Genomic DNA, 14,022 nt, shown 5'->3' on the forward strand with positions numbered 1-14,022 from the left:
TTTTAAAAAAACTTCAACCAGTTCTAAGGTCCTTGTATTATTCAGAAAGAGAACAAAGATATCAATTAATGTTAGCCTTTGATAAATTTAGCATACACCACTGTAATTTCTAAAGTAACTATTAAAAGTAGAAGAGAGGCCCCACTTCTGAATAGCAGCATGAGGAGCTCTGCAGACCCACTCCTTAGTGAAATTCCATTACCGGTGAACATTTTTTTAAAACTCACATTTAAAATCTCTGGAAATTTTCCTAAGGACATACAACAAATTAAAAAACATCTATTCAAGAAAATCTGCTACATCTTGGACAGTGAAAGTGTGTAGTACTTGGGCCATGACCTGCTCCCTCCCTCTCTTCCCCCAACCGCCACTTCACAGCTCACTTAGACAGATGCTCCACTCCAGGTGAGTGTGGTCCAAAAAACGGGGCTTCCTATCCCCTCAGCATCCAGCCAAGGGATACGGTATTTCACCAGAGGGGCAGGCCACCAATATTTCTCAGTCCTCTCTAGTTCTGAGTTGCAGAGAATAAATTCCTGCTGCATGTGGTCAAGAGATTGAGGACTCCCTTCCTCCACCCAGCCCCACTCATAGGACAGAGGCTCTACCTCAGGTGCAGCAGGACAAGAATATTGGGCCTTGATCCCACCACAGATCACTAAAAGGGCAGAGGTTTCACAACAGAGATGCAAACTGAGAAGACCAGAGGCTATTACCCCTGCCCAGGAGTGTCACTCTGACAGAACTGGATCACTGTTCCTGACACCAGCTCCGGAACAGGGGCTTAGAGATTCTGCCCAGGGGAGAGGCAATCCATAAGAACAGAGAGCTCCAAAGCTCTTTCCAAAGGAACTGACTTCATGTGAAACAGAGTATGGGGAAGTTTAAGCCTAAGGGCACATTCAAAAAAATGAAAAATTTGATGGTAAGCACTAAAGAAGCTGGTAGCATCAAAAACAACCCCTGTAAAGGGGCCCAAATTTAATTGGATCAGACTATGGACCAACTTATGCCCCACATGTAACAAACTACAGAGCAATCAGCTGGCAATTAGTGGGTAAGAACAGCTGGGTATGATACCAGCAGAGGCAGACAGGGTAACAGTCAAAGTGAGCCCTGCTGAAACCACTGTCATCTCGTGTGACTGTGTGCATGTCCGAGGCTGTGCCCTCAGAGAAATGACATCAGAGGCTTCATATTGTAGGAGAAGTAGACTTCATTAAAATAGCCCAGCCAAGTCACTAAAGAAATAAACAAGCAAACAACCAAAACAAGTCTTGTGGTGGAGGGCAAGAATCAGTATTCAGACTTGCTTCAATATAATACCAAAAATGTCTGGTTTTCAACAAAAAATTATGAGATATGCAAAGAAACAGTTCAGTGTGATGCATACACAGGAAAAAAGCAGGCAACAGAAAATGCCTGTGAGAGGGCACAGATGTTAGATTTCACAGAGAAACATTTTTTTTAACATCTTTATTGGAGTATAATTGCTTTACAATGGTGTGTTAGTTTCTGCTTTATAATAGAGAAACATTTTAAAGTAGTCATTATAAATATGTTCAAGGAGCTAAGAACTTGAATCATACAAAGTATGTTCTCCTATAATTCAAAAAGATACACGCACCCCTATGTTAACAGCAGCACTGTTTACAATAGCCAAGACATGGAAACAACTTAAATGTCCATCAACGGATGAATAGGATGGATGAATGGATAAAGATGATGTGGTACACATGTACAATGGAATACTACTCAGCTGTAAAAAAGGATGAAATAATGCCATTTGCAGCAACATGGATGGACCTAGAGATGACCATATTAAGTGAAGTAAGTCAGAAAGAGAAAGACAAATACATTATGATATCATATATGAATCTAAAATATTATGCAAATGAACTTATCTATGAAACAGAAATAGACTCACAGACATAAAGAACAGACTTGTGATTGCCAGTGGGGAGGGGAGGTGGAGGAGGGAAGGATTGGGAGTTTGGGATTAGCAGATGCAAACTATTATATATAGACTGGATAAACAACAAGGTCCTACTGTATAGGAAACTATATTCAATATCCTGTGATAAACCACAATGGAAAAGAATTATGAAAAAGAATGTATATATAACTGAATCACTGTGCTGTACAGCAGAAATTAACACAACATTGTAAATCCAGTATACTTCAATGAAATAAATTAAAAAAGGAAAGCAGGGGCAAAGTATGTTCTCTGACCACAATGGAATGATATTAGAAATCAATAATATAAAGGGATTTGGGGGAATTCATAAATATGTGGAAATTAAACAATATACTCCTAAGTAGCCAATGGCTCAAAGAAGAAATCACAAGAAAATTAGAAAATACTAAGATGAGTGAAAACACAATGAAGACACAATATATCAAAACTTATGGAATGCAGCTAAAGCAGTGCTTAGAAGGAAATTTTTACCTGTAAAATATAAAAAAGAAGAAAGATATCAAACCCATAACCTGAAAAAGAAAAGCAAACTAAACCCAGAGCAAGCAGGGGGAAGGAAATAATATGGATTAGAACAGAAATGAATGAAATAGAGAACAGAAAAGCAATAGAGAAAATAAAATAAAAGTTGATTTTTGAAAAGATAAATAAAAGTGACAAAACTTTAACTAGACTGACCAAGAAAAAAAGAGAAGACTCAAATTAGTACAGTTGAGGATGAAAGAAGGAACATTACTACCAACCTTATAGATATAAAAAGGATTGCAAAGGAATACGATGATCACCTATATGCCAACAAATCAGATAACTCAGATGAAATGGACAAATTTCTAGAAAGACACAAACTACCAAAACTGACTCAAGAAGAAATAGACAATCTGAATAGACCAGTAACAAGTAAAGAGATTAAGTTAGTAATTTAAAAACTAGCTACATAGAAAAGCTTGGGTCAGATGGGTCTACTGATGAATTCTATCAAACATTTAAAAAATAAAAATACCAATCGGTCTCAAACTCTTCAAAAAATAGAAGAGGGGAGAATACTTCCCAACTCATTCTATGACACAAGTATTACCCTGAAACCAAATCTAGATAAAGATATCACAAAAAAGGAAACCACAGGCCAAAATCTCTCAACGATTATAAACCCCCAAATCCTCAACTAGTTAAATGAATTCCACAACATATAAAAAGGATTACACACCATGGCCAAGTGGGATTTATTCCAGGAGTACAGGGTTGGGTTAACATTTTTTAAATCAATTAATTTAATTAATACATCCTATCAATAGAATAAAGGACAAAAACCACATGATCATCTCAATGGATACAGAAAAAGCATTTGACAAAATTCAATATCTCTTCATGATCAAAACATTCAACAAACAAGGAAAAGGGGAACTTCATCAATCTGATAAAAGGCATCTATAGGACTTCCCTGGTGGCACAGTGGTTAAGAATCCGCCTGCCAATGCAGGGGACACGGGTTTAATCCCTGGTCCGGGAAGATCTCACGTGCCGCGGAGCACCTAAGCCCATGCACCACAACTACTGAGCCTGCACTCTAGAGCCCATGAGCCACAACTACTGAAGCCTGTGCGCTCTAGGGCCCATGTGCTGCAACTACTGAGCCCGTGTGCTGCAGCTACTGAAGCCCGTGCGCCTAGAGCCCGTGCTCTGCAACAAGAGAAGCCACCACAATAAGCCCGCACACCTCAACAAAGAGTAGCCCCTGCTCGCTGCAACTAGAGAAAACCCGCACACAGCAATGAAGACCCAATGCAGCCAAAAAAAAAAAAAAAAAGTAGCCATTTAAAAAAAAAAAAAGGCATCTATGAAAAATCCACAGCTAACACTATACTTAACGGTAAAAAACTGAATCGTTTCCCCCTGAGATCAGGAACAAGAGAAGGATGTCTGCTCATGCCACTTCTATTCAACATCATACTGGAGGTTCTGACTAGGGCAATTAGGCAAGAAAATGAAATAAAAGGCATCTAGATTAGAAAAACTAAAACTATCTTTATTTACAAGATGACCTGATCTTGCATATAGAAAATCCTAAGGAATCTACTAGAGAAAAAAAGAAACCATTACAATAAATGAGTTCAGTAGGCTACAGGATATAGGAATCAACTGTATTTCTATACACCTGCAATGAACAATCCAAAAATAAAATTAATAATTACATTTGCAATAGCATCAAAAAGTATTAAGTAATTGGTAATAAATGTAGCAAAATAAGTGTAGAACTATTATTCTGAAAACTACAAAACACTAAATCAACTATACTTCACACTTTTGTTTTTCCTGCCACGTGGCTTGCAGGATCTTAGTTCCCCGACCAGGGATCAAACCCGTGCCCCCAGCACTGGAAGCACAGAGTCAACCACTGGACCACCAGGGAACTCCCTAAATCAACTATACTTCAATTTTTAAAAAATTTTAAAAAATAATAATATAAAAACAATACGACTTCCCTGGTGGCGCACTGGTTAAGAATCCGCCTGCCAATGCAGGGGACATGTGTTCCATCCCTGGTTGGGGAAGATTCCCACATGCCCCAGAGCAACTAAGCCTGTGTGCCACAACTACTGAAGCCCGCATGCCCTAGAGCCCCTGTGCTGCAACTACTGAGCCTGTGTGCCGCAACTACTGAAGCCCACATGCCTAGAGCCCATGCTCTGCAACAAGAGAAGCCACCACAATGAGAAGCCCGTGCACCACAACGAAGACCTAACACAGCCAAAACAAAAAAACAAAAAAAACCCAATAGCTAACTATTCTTTAACACCCACTATGTCCCAGGAAAAAAACAAAACAAAAAAACTTCCAAAACTACAAAACATTGCTGAAAGAAATTAAAGACAAACAGAACGACATCCAAGTTCACAGATTACAAGACTTAATTTTGTTAAGATGACAATACTCCCCAAATTGATCTTCAGATTCAATGCAATCTCCATCAAAATTTCAGACACGTTCTTTGCAGAAATTAACAAACTGTTCCTAAAATTCATATGAAAATTCGAGGAACTCCACATAGCCAAAACAATCTTGAAAAAAAAAAACAGGATTGGATTTCAAATTATACTTATGGATTTCAAAACTTGCTACAAAGCTACAATAATCAAGACATTGTGGTACTGACATAAGTATAAATATATAGACCAAGAAAACAGAATTGAGAGTCTAGAAATTAATTTTCACTGTTATCATCATTTGATTTTCAACAATATTACCCAGATGATTCAGTGGGAATTGTCTTTTCAACAAATGATGCTAGGTCAACTGGATATCTACAAGCAAAAGAATGAAGTTAGACTCCTACTTCCTACCATATACAAAAAAATTAAATCCAACTGGATCAAAGACCTACATGTAAAACTATAAAACTCTTAGAAGGAAACATAGGTGTAAGTCTTCCTGGCAATGGTTTGTTGGATACAACATCAAAAGCACAAGTAACAACAACAAAAAAAACCAGATAAATTGGAATCCATCAAAATTAAAGGCCTTTGTGTTGCAAAGGACACCATCAAGAATGTGAACTGGCAACCCAAAGAATGGGAGAAAATATTTGCAAATCATATATCTGAGAAGGGACTTGTACCCAGAATATATAAAGAGATTTTACAACTCAATAATAAAACGACACTGCAATTTTTAAATGGGCAAAAGATCTGAATAGATATTTCTCCAAAGAAGATAGACAAATTGCTAATAAGCCCATGAAAAGATTCTCCACATCGTTAACCATCAGGGAAATGCAAATCAAAACCACAATGAGATGCCGTTTCATACTTACTAGGAAGGCTATAGGCAAAAAGATGAAAAAAAGTGTTGATGGGGATGTGGAGAAACTGAAACCCTCATACACCACTTGTGGGATCATAAAATGATGTTACTGCTTTGGAAACAGTCTGGCAGTTTCTCGAAAGGTTAAACATAGACTTACCATATGATCCAGCAATTCTACTCCTTGGTATGTACCAAAAGAAATGAGAACATATGTCCACACAAAAACCTGTTCACATATGTTAAAAGCAGCATTGTTCATAATAGCCAAAAAGTGCAAACAACCCAAGTGTTCATCAGCTGATGAATGGATAAATAGAAGGTGGAATATTATTCGGCAATAAAATGTAATGAAGTACTCGTACATGCTATGCACAGATGACCCTTGAAAACACGGTAAATGAAAGAAGCCAGACACAAAAGGTCACACGTTGCATAATTCCATCTATATGAAATGCCCAGAATAAGCAAATCTATAGAGTGAAAGATTCGAGGTTGTCTAGAGGGGAGGATGGGGTTTGGAGCAGAGGTGGAATGGAAAGTAACTGCTAAAGGGTAGTGGATTTCTTTTAGGGTGATGACAGTGTTCTAAAATTGATTGTGGTGATGGTTGTACAACTCTGAATATACGAAAAACCACTGAATTGCACACTGAATTGTGTGGCATGTGAATTATATCTCGATAAAGATGTTATTTTAAAAAATAAAGAGCATAACTTCCCACTGAGATGAGAGAAAAAGTGGCATAATTAAGACAAGATAAAACAAACCAAAAGCAAGAAAGGAGAGAAGAAAGTGGAACAGAAGAAAGCATAAAATAAAACATTAGACATAAGTCCAGATATATACACACACACATATATAAATGGTTAAAAATGTTTAAAAATACAAGTATATGCTATTTAGAGACACATTTAAAACATAAGAATATAGAAGAGATAAAAGCAAAAGGATGAAAAAAATAAGTAAACATAACTCAGTGAAAGCTGTTACAGCTATATTATTATCACACAAGAGACTTTAAGTAAAAAAATTACTAAGATAAAGAAGGTCAATTCATAATGTTAAAATGTTCAATTTATGAGGAAGATAATTTAAATTGTGTGTAATTCTTTATCTTCCTTATTGTCTCTCTCTCCCAACTAGAGCAGTCATTTCTGTCTGTTGTGTTCTCTGAAATATCGCTAGCAACTAGAACAGTGCCTGGCACAAAGAAGCACTTAATAAACATTTGTTGAATAAATTAATACATAGCCCCAAGATACAAAAAGCAACAGCTGACAGAATAATGATGAATAAATTGAAAGAATAATAAGGAATAACACACAAATCCATAATTATAGTGGGAGACAAAGCAGTAAGGATACAAAAGATTTGAACAATCATGACCTAAAAGACATACAGAAAACACTGTGCCTAACAGTAGAGGACACGTTCTTTTCAAGCACAAAGAACCATTCACAGAAATTGACATATACTGGCCCATACAAGTCTCAACAAACTGAAACTTATATGGTCCAGGACTTGTATTTGAGGACTCAAATTAAATGGTACCACCATGAAAATCTATATAATTATGAGATATATAAGATAATCAGGGAAACGAAATTATTGAATATTTGGTGATAAGAAATTACGGTTAATTTTTTAGTGTGATATGGTATTGTGGTTATATTTTTAAAAGAGCTCTAGTCTTTTAGGGATAATACAGAAATATTTATGGATGAAACGATATGATGTCTGTAATTTGTTTCCAAATAACCTGGGAGTGGAGGTGTAGTGCAGGGAGGTGGGCAAGGGGATAGATGAAATGAGACTGGCCATATTGGCTCAAGCCAGACGATACACAGGTGGGTCACTGGACAATTATCTCTGATTCTATGTTTTAAATTTTCCATAACAAAAATTTTAAAAAGACAATCTTTAAATATATATAACCTGCACCCAGCAATTACACTTTCAAGATACAGTTACACATATACATATGTATAATGGAATAATCTTTTGTAATGACAAAAAGTAGGGGGGAAACTATTTTAATCAGTACAGTAATGGTGACAAAATGATAGAATAATCACACAATGGAACATTATGCAAATGTGAAAACAATAAAGTTCTAGATGCACTGCCATTGAAAGATCTCTAAGAATTATTGTCAAGATATACAAAAACAAGGTGCAGAACGTGTGTTTAATATACTGTGTATTGTGTGTAAAAAAAGGGAACAGGAAATAAGAATCTCTAGTCATAATTGCTTTCAAACACACAAAGAAAGGCTGGAAGGACAAAGAATAATCTAAGCAGGGTTACTTGGGGGGTGGGGGTGGGGGGAGGGCACAATGGGAAATGAGCAGGTGGGAGGGAAGTTTGGGAGGGAAATTTTTCACTGCACACCTCTTTATAGTTTCTGGGTTTTGAGTCATGGGAAAGTATTATCCATTTGAAAATTAGATAAAGAAACTTAAAATAGGCTTAGAAAACTGTGACACATACCTAAAGTAGTACTTGGAGAGAAATTTATAAGAGACGTATTATAAAAGAGGAAAAGCTGGAAATGAACTAAGTATTCATTTCAAGAAGTTAGAAAAAAACAGCAAATTAAAGCTGAAAAAAGTAGAAGGAAGGAAAATAAAGATTAGCGTGGAAATAAATACAATGGAAAACAAATATGATACAGAAGCTCAACATAGCCAAAATTAGTTCTCTGAAAAGTCTACTAAAACTGACCAGCCTCTCGAGAAACTGACCAGTAACAAAAGAGCAAGGCAAAAATAACCCATGAACAAGGAAAAGAGGAACCTAATTACAGATGCTACAGAAATTAGAAAGATAATAGAAGGATATCATGAACAACCTTATACCAATAAATCTGAAAAATGAGACAAACTAGATAAATTCCTAAAACATATAACTTACTAAAACTGACCCAACTAGATATAGAAAACTTTGAATATTCCTAAAACTACTAAATCAAATGAATCATAACTTTATGATTTCCACAAATCATAAAGGTTTTCCATTAATCTTTCCACAAAGAAAACCTAGACCAAGATGATTTTCCAGGTGAATTCTAGCAAACATTTAAGGAATAAAAAATTGGAATCCTACACACCCTTCAGAGTATAGAAAAAGTGAACATTTTTCAACTTATTTTCTGAGGCTAGCATAACCTTGTCACTAAAGCATGATAAGGACAGTACTAGAAGGAAAAACTACAGGTCAATATCTCTCAAGAGATACACTATACAAGATCCTTTAAAACATCACAAACTGAGCCCAACAAGATATAAAAGGATAGTCAAAGGTAATACATATGACTGAATTGGGTTCATCTCAGGAAAGCAAAATTGGTTTAACATTAGAAAAGCAATAAATAACTTAATGTCAAATCACAGATATAGAGAATAAACTAGTGGTTACCAGTGGGGAGATGAAGAGGGGGGCAATATAGGGATAGAGGATTAAGAGGTACAAACTATAATGTATAAAATAAACTACAAGGATATACTGTATAACATGGGGAATACAGCCAATATTTTATAATAACTATAAATGGAGTATAACCTTTAAAAATTGTGAATCACCATATTGTACACCTGTAATTTATATAATATAATCAACTACTATACTTCAATTTTTAAAAATGTTTTAATAAAATAAGAGCAAAAAAAATTTCTGAGTGTATAAAAAGAAGCTAACAATGGTTACCTTTTTATGGGGATGGGAAGAGACTGATGAGGGGAAAGGTGTGTTGAGGCTTTTCTCTATATACTTTGTAAAGCATTTCTACATTGGAGCTATGAAAATTTACTACCTATTCAAAAATTAAATATAAAATTTTTTAAGTGTGAAAAAAATCCAAGAAGTTAGAAAGAGAACAGAATAAACTTAAAAGAAGAAGAAGGAAAGAAATAATAAAGATAAAATAATGAAGATGTTCATGAAATAGTAATCGGACAATAGAGAGGATAAACAAAGTCAAAAGGTAGCTCTTGGACTAACAGACAAATCTCTGGCAAGACAGAGCAACAAAAAGAGAAAAGGCAAAGTCAATATTAGGAATTAAAAAGGGGGTATATCTATAAAAACAGATTTTAAATAAAAATAAAACACTAATTTTATGCTAATACATTTGAAAATTTAGGAATGAAATAACAGCCTAAGAAATTATAATTTATTAATGCTTCATGACATAGTAAACCTAAAAAATTTTATTATCATTAAGTAAATTAAAACAGTAGTAAAAACCATGCCCACAATATACCAATATTGTGGTGAATTGTGGGGATGAGGCAGTTTTACACAGTTCTCCCAAACCTTTAAAGAACAGATGAATTCCTATCTTAGCAAACTATTTCAGAGAACAGAGAAGGAGGGAAGCTTCTCAAGGTGCTTATGAAGCTAATATTACCTGATACCAAAAGAAGGTAAGCACAATACAAAAAAAGAAAATTATAGACCAATTCACACATGACAATAGCTGAACATAGCAATGTGTTAAGAATAGTTCATGACGATGGATTATCCCAGAAATGCAAGGGTAAAAAACCTTAGAAAATGAATTACTTTAATTTACCATATCAAAAAACAGATGAAAAACCATAGGACCCTCTGAATAGATACAGAAAAACATGTGTTAAAATTCCACAGCTTTGCATCATGAAAATATTCAGCAAATTAGGAATAGAATGGATCTTCATTCACCTGATAAAGAGTGTCTACAAAAAGCCTACAGGAAAATATGTTAACAGTGTAACTTCAGGGCTTCCCTGGTGGCACAGTCGTTGAGAATCTGCCTGCCAATGCAGGGGACACGGGTTCGAGCCCTGGTCTGGGAAGATCCCACATGCCGCAGAGCAACTAGGCCCGTGAGCCACAACTACTGAGCCTGCGCGTCTGGAGCCTGTGCTCCGCAACAAGAGAAGCCGCGATAATGAGAGGCCCATGCACCGCAATGAAGAGTGGCCCCCGCTTGCCCAAACTAGAGAAAGCCCTCGCACAGAAACGAAGACCCGACACAGCCAAAAATAAATAAATAAATAAATTTTTTTTAAAAAAGTGTAACTTCAGGGACTTCCCTGGTGGTCCAGTGGTTAAGACCCTGCACTCCCGGGCTTCCCTGGTGGCGCAGTGGTTAAGAATCCGCCTGCGAATGCAGGGGACACGGGTCTGAGCCCTGGTCCAGGAAGATCCTACATGCCACAGAGCAACTAAGCCCATGCGCCATAACTACTGAGCCTGCACTCTAGAGCCCGTGCGCCACAATTACTGAGCCTGTGCTCTAGAGCCCACGAGCCACAACTACTGAGCCCGCGTACCTAGAGCCTGTGCTCCACAACAAGAGAAGCCTGCGCACGCAACAAAAGAGTAGCCCCCGCTCGCCACAACTAGAGAAAGCCCGCATGCAGCAATGAAGACCCAACGCAGCCAAAAGTAAATAAATAAATTTATTTAAACAAAACAAAACAAAAACCTTGGTTAAATACCCTGCGCGGGCTTCCCTGGTGGTATGGTGGTTAAGAATCCACCTGCCAATGCAGGGGACACGGGTTTGAGCCCTGGTCCGGGAAGAGCCCACATGCTGTGGAGCAACTAAGCCCGTGCACCACAACTACTGAGCCTGCGCTCTAGAGCCTGCAAGTCACAACTACTGAGCCCGTGAGCCTAGAGCCCATGCTCCACAACAAGAGAAGCCACCGCAATGAGAAACCTGCGCACCGCAAGGAAGAGTAGCCCCCACTCACTGCAACTAGAGAAAGCCTGCGCACAGCAATGAAGACCCAATGCAGCCAAAAATAAGTAAATAAAATAAATAAATTTAAAAAAATAAATAAATAAAGACCCTGCACTCCCAATGCAGGGGGCCCAAGTTTGATCCCTGGTCAGGGAACTAGATCCTGCATGCTGCAAATGAAAAAAGATCCTGCATGCCGCAACTAAAGATCCCGCACGGGGACTTCCTAGTGGCGCAGTGGTTGAGAATCTGCCTGCCAATACAGGGTACACGGGTTCAATCCCTGGTCTGGGAAGATCCCACAACCCGTGGAGCAACTAAGCCTATGTGCCACAACTACTGAGCCTGCCCTCTAGAGCCCATGAGCCACAACTACTGAGCCCTCGTGCCACAACTACTGAAGCCCGCGTGCCTAGAGCCCATGCTGCACAACAAGAGAAACCACCGCAATGAGAAGCCCACGCCCTGCAGTGAAGACCCAACACAGCCAAAAAAAAAAAAAAAAAAGATCCCACACACCGCAACTAAAGATTCTGCACGCCACAACGAAGATTCTGCACTCCACAACAAAGATCCTGTGTGCCGCGACTAAAAAAAAAAAAAGACCTGGCACAGCTAAATAAATAAATAAAATATTTTTAAAAACTAGTGTAACTTCAGGAGCACTCCCTTTAAAGTCAGGAACAAGTCAAAGATGGCCATCATCACCATATCTATTGCACTGTAAGTGTAAGGAAAATGAAATGTATATGAATTAGAAAGGAAGAAACCAAAATTGTCCCTATTTGCAGATGACATGATTATTTACACAGAAAATCCATGGGAATCTGCAAACTATTAGAAATGAGAGAGTTCAGCAAAGTTGCTGAATACAAGATCAATACATAAAATCAATTAATGTGACCATACACCAGCAACAATCAATCATAAGATGTAATTTTTAAAAGATGCCATTTACAGTTGCATCAAAAACTATAAGGTGCCTGTATGCTTGAAACATGTACATATACACACAAGACACAAATAAACAAAAGCTACAAGGTATCTAGGACTAACCTCACATAAGATGTACAAGAGCTTCACAGAGAAAATTTAAATCTTACTGAAGTCCAAGACAAGAAAAAGTAAACATCATGTTCATAGTATATGAAGACTCAATATCATAAAATATCAATTCTCTCCAAATTAATCTAAAATTCAACATACTTCCAATGAAAATTCCCAAAAGAGTTTTTTACAGAACTTATCCAATAACAGCCCAGATGGTTTTGAAGAACAAAGGAAAATGCATATTATCAGATAACAAAACTTAGTAATAGACAGACTTTTAAAACAAAAGAGAAGCCAATAAGAAAGTGCACACATATATTGGAACCTGATAAATGACTGAGGTGGTGCTACAAATCAGAGAGGAAATGCAGATTACTCCATAAATGATGCTGGGACAACTGGTTATCCTGATGGAAATTAGGTATATTTAGGTCCCAAGCTTACACTGTACATTAAATTTTTGATTGAATTAAAGTCCGAAATATAATAAGAAATCTTCTAAAACTTGAAAAATATAGGTGAATAGAAAAGTATTTAATAAAAGATCCAAAGTACAAACTATAAAGAAAAAGACTGAAAATTTTAATCATATTGGAATTAAGGATTCAAAACTAATTTACAGAAAGCTGCTGCATTTCTATACACTACCAATGAAATATCAGAGAAATTAAGAAAACAATCCCATTTACCACTGCATCAAAAACAATAAAATACCTAGGAATAAACCTACCTAAGGAGGCAAAAGACTTACTCCAAAAATTATCAGACATTGATGAAAGAAAGTGAAGTTGACACAAACAGATGGAAAGATATACCGTGTTCTTGGGTTGGAAGAATATTGTTAAAATGACCATACTACCCAAGGAAATCTACAGATTCAATGCTTTCCCTATTAAAATACTAGTGGCATTTTTCACAGGACTAGAACAAAATTTTTTTAATTTGTATGGAAACACAAAAGACCCCAAATAGCCAAACAATTGTGAGAAAGAAGAACAGAGGTAGAGGAATCACTCTCCCTGACTTGAGACAATACTACAAAGTTACAGTAATCAAAACAGTATGGTACTGGCACAAAAACAGACACATAGATCAGTGGACAGGATAGAAAGCCCAGAAATAAACCATGCACTTATGGTCAATTAATCTATGACAAAGGAGGCAAGAATATACAATGGAGAAAAGACAGTCCCTTCAGCAAGTGGTACTAGGAAAACTGGACAACTACATGTGAAATAATTAAATTAGTACATTCTCTAACACCATATACAAAACACAAACTCAAAATGGATAAAAGATCTAAATATAAGACCAGATACTGGGACTTCCCTGGTGGCACAGTGGTTAAGAATCCGCCTGTCAATGCAGGGGACATGGGTTCGATCCCTGGTCCAGGAAGATCCCACATGCCTCAGAGCAACTAAGCCCATGCGCCACAACTACTGAGCCTGCACTCTAGAGC

General features: G+C 37.1%; 1 protein-coding gene across 7 annotated transcripts in view; it reads right to left on the reverse strand.

The window, feature by feature from the left end:
- The window catches only part of OS9 (OS9 endoplasmic reticulum lectin), a 30,144-nt gene that overhangs the window by 5,317 nt on the left and 10,805 nt on the right, over positions 1-14,022 (reverse strand). The gene's annotated exons all lie outside the window — the stretch shown is intronic.

Source organism: Balaenoptera physalus (genome assembly GCF_965194825.1).
Source record: "Balaenoptera physalus genome assembly, chromosome: 13".
Classification (NCBI taxonomy): domain Eukaryota; kingdom Metazoa; phylum Chordata; class Mammalia; order Artiodactyla; family Balaenopteridae; genus Balaenoptera; species Balaenoptera physalus.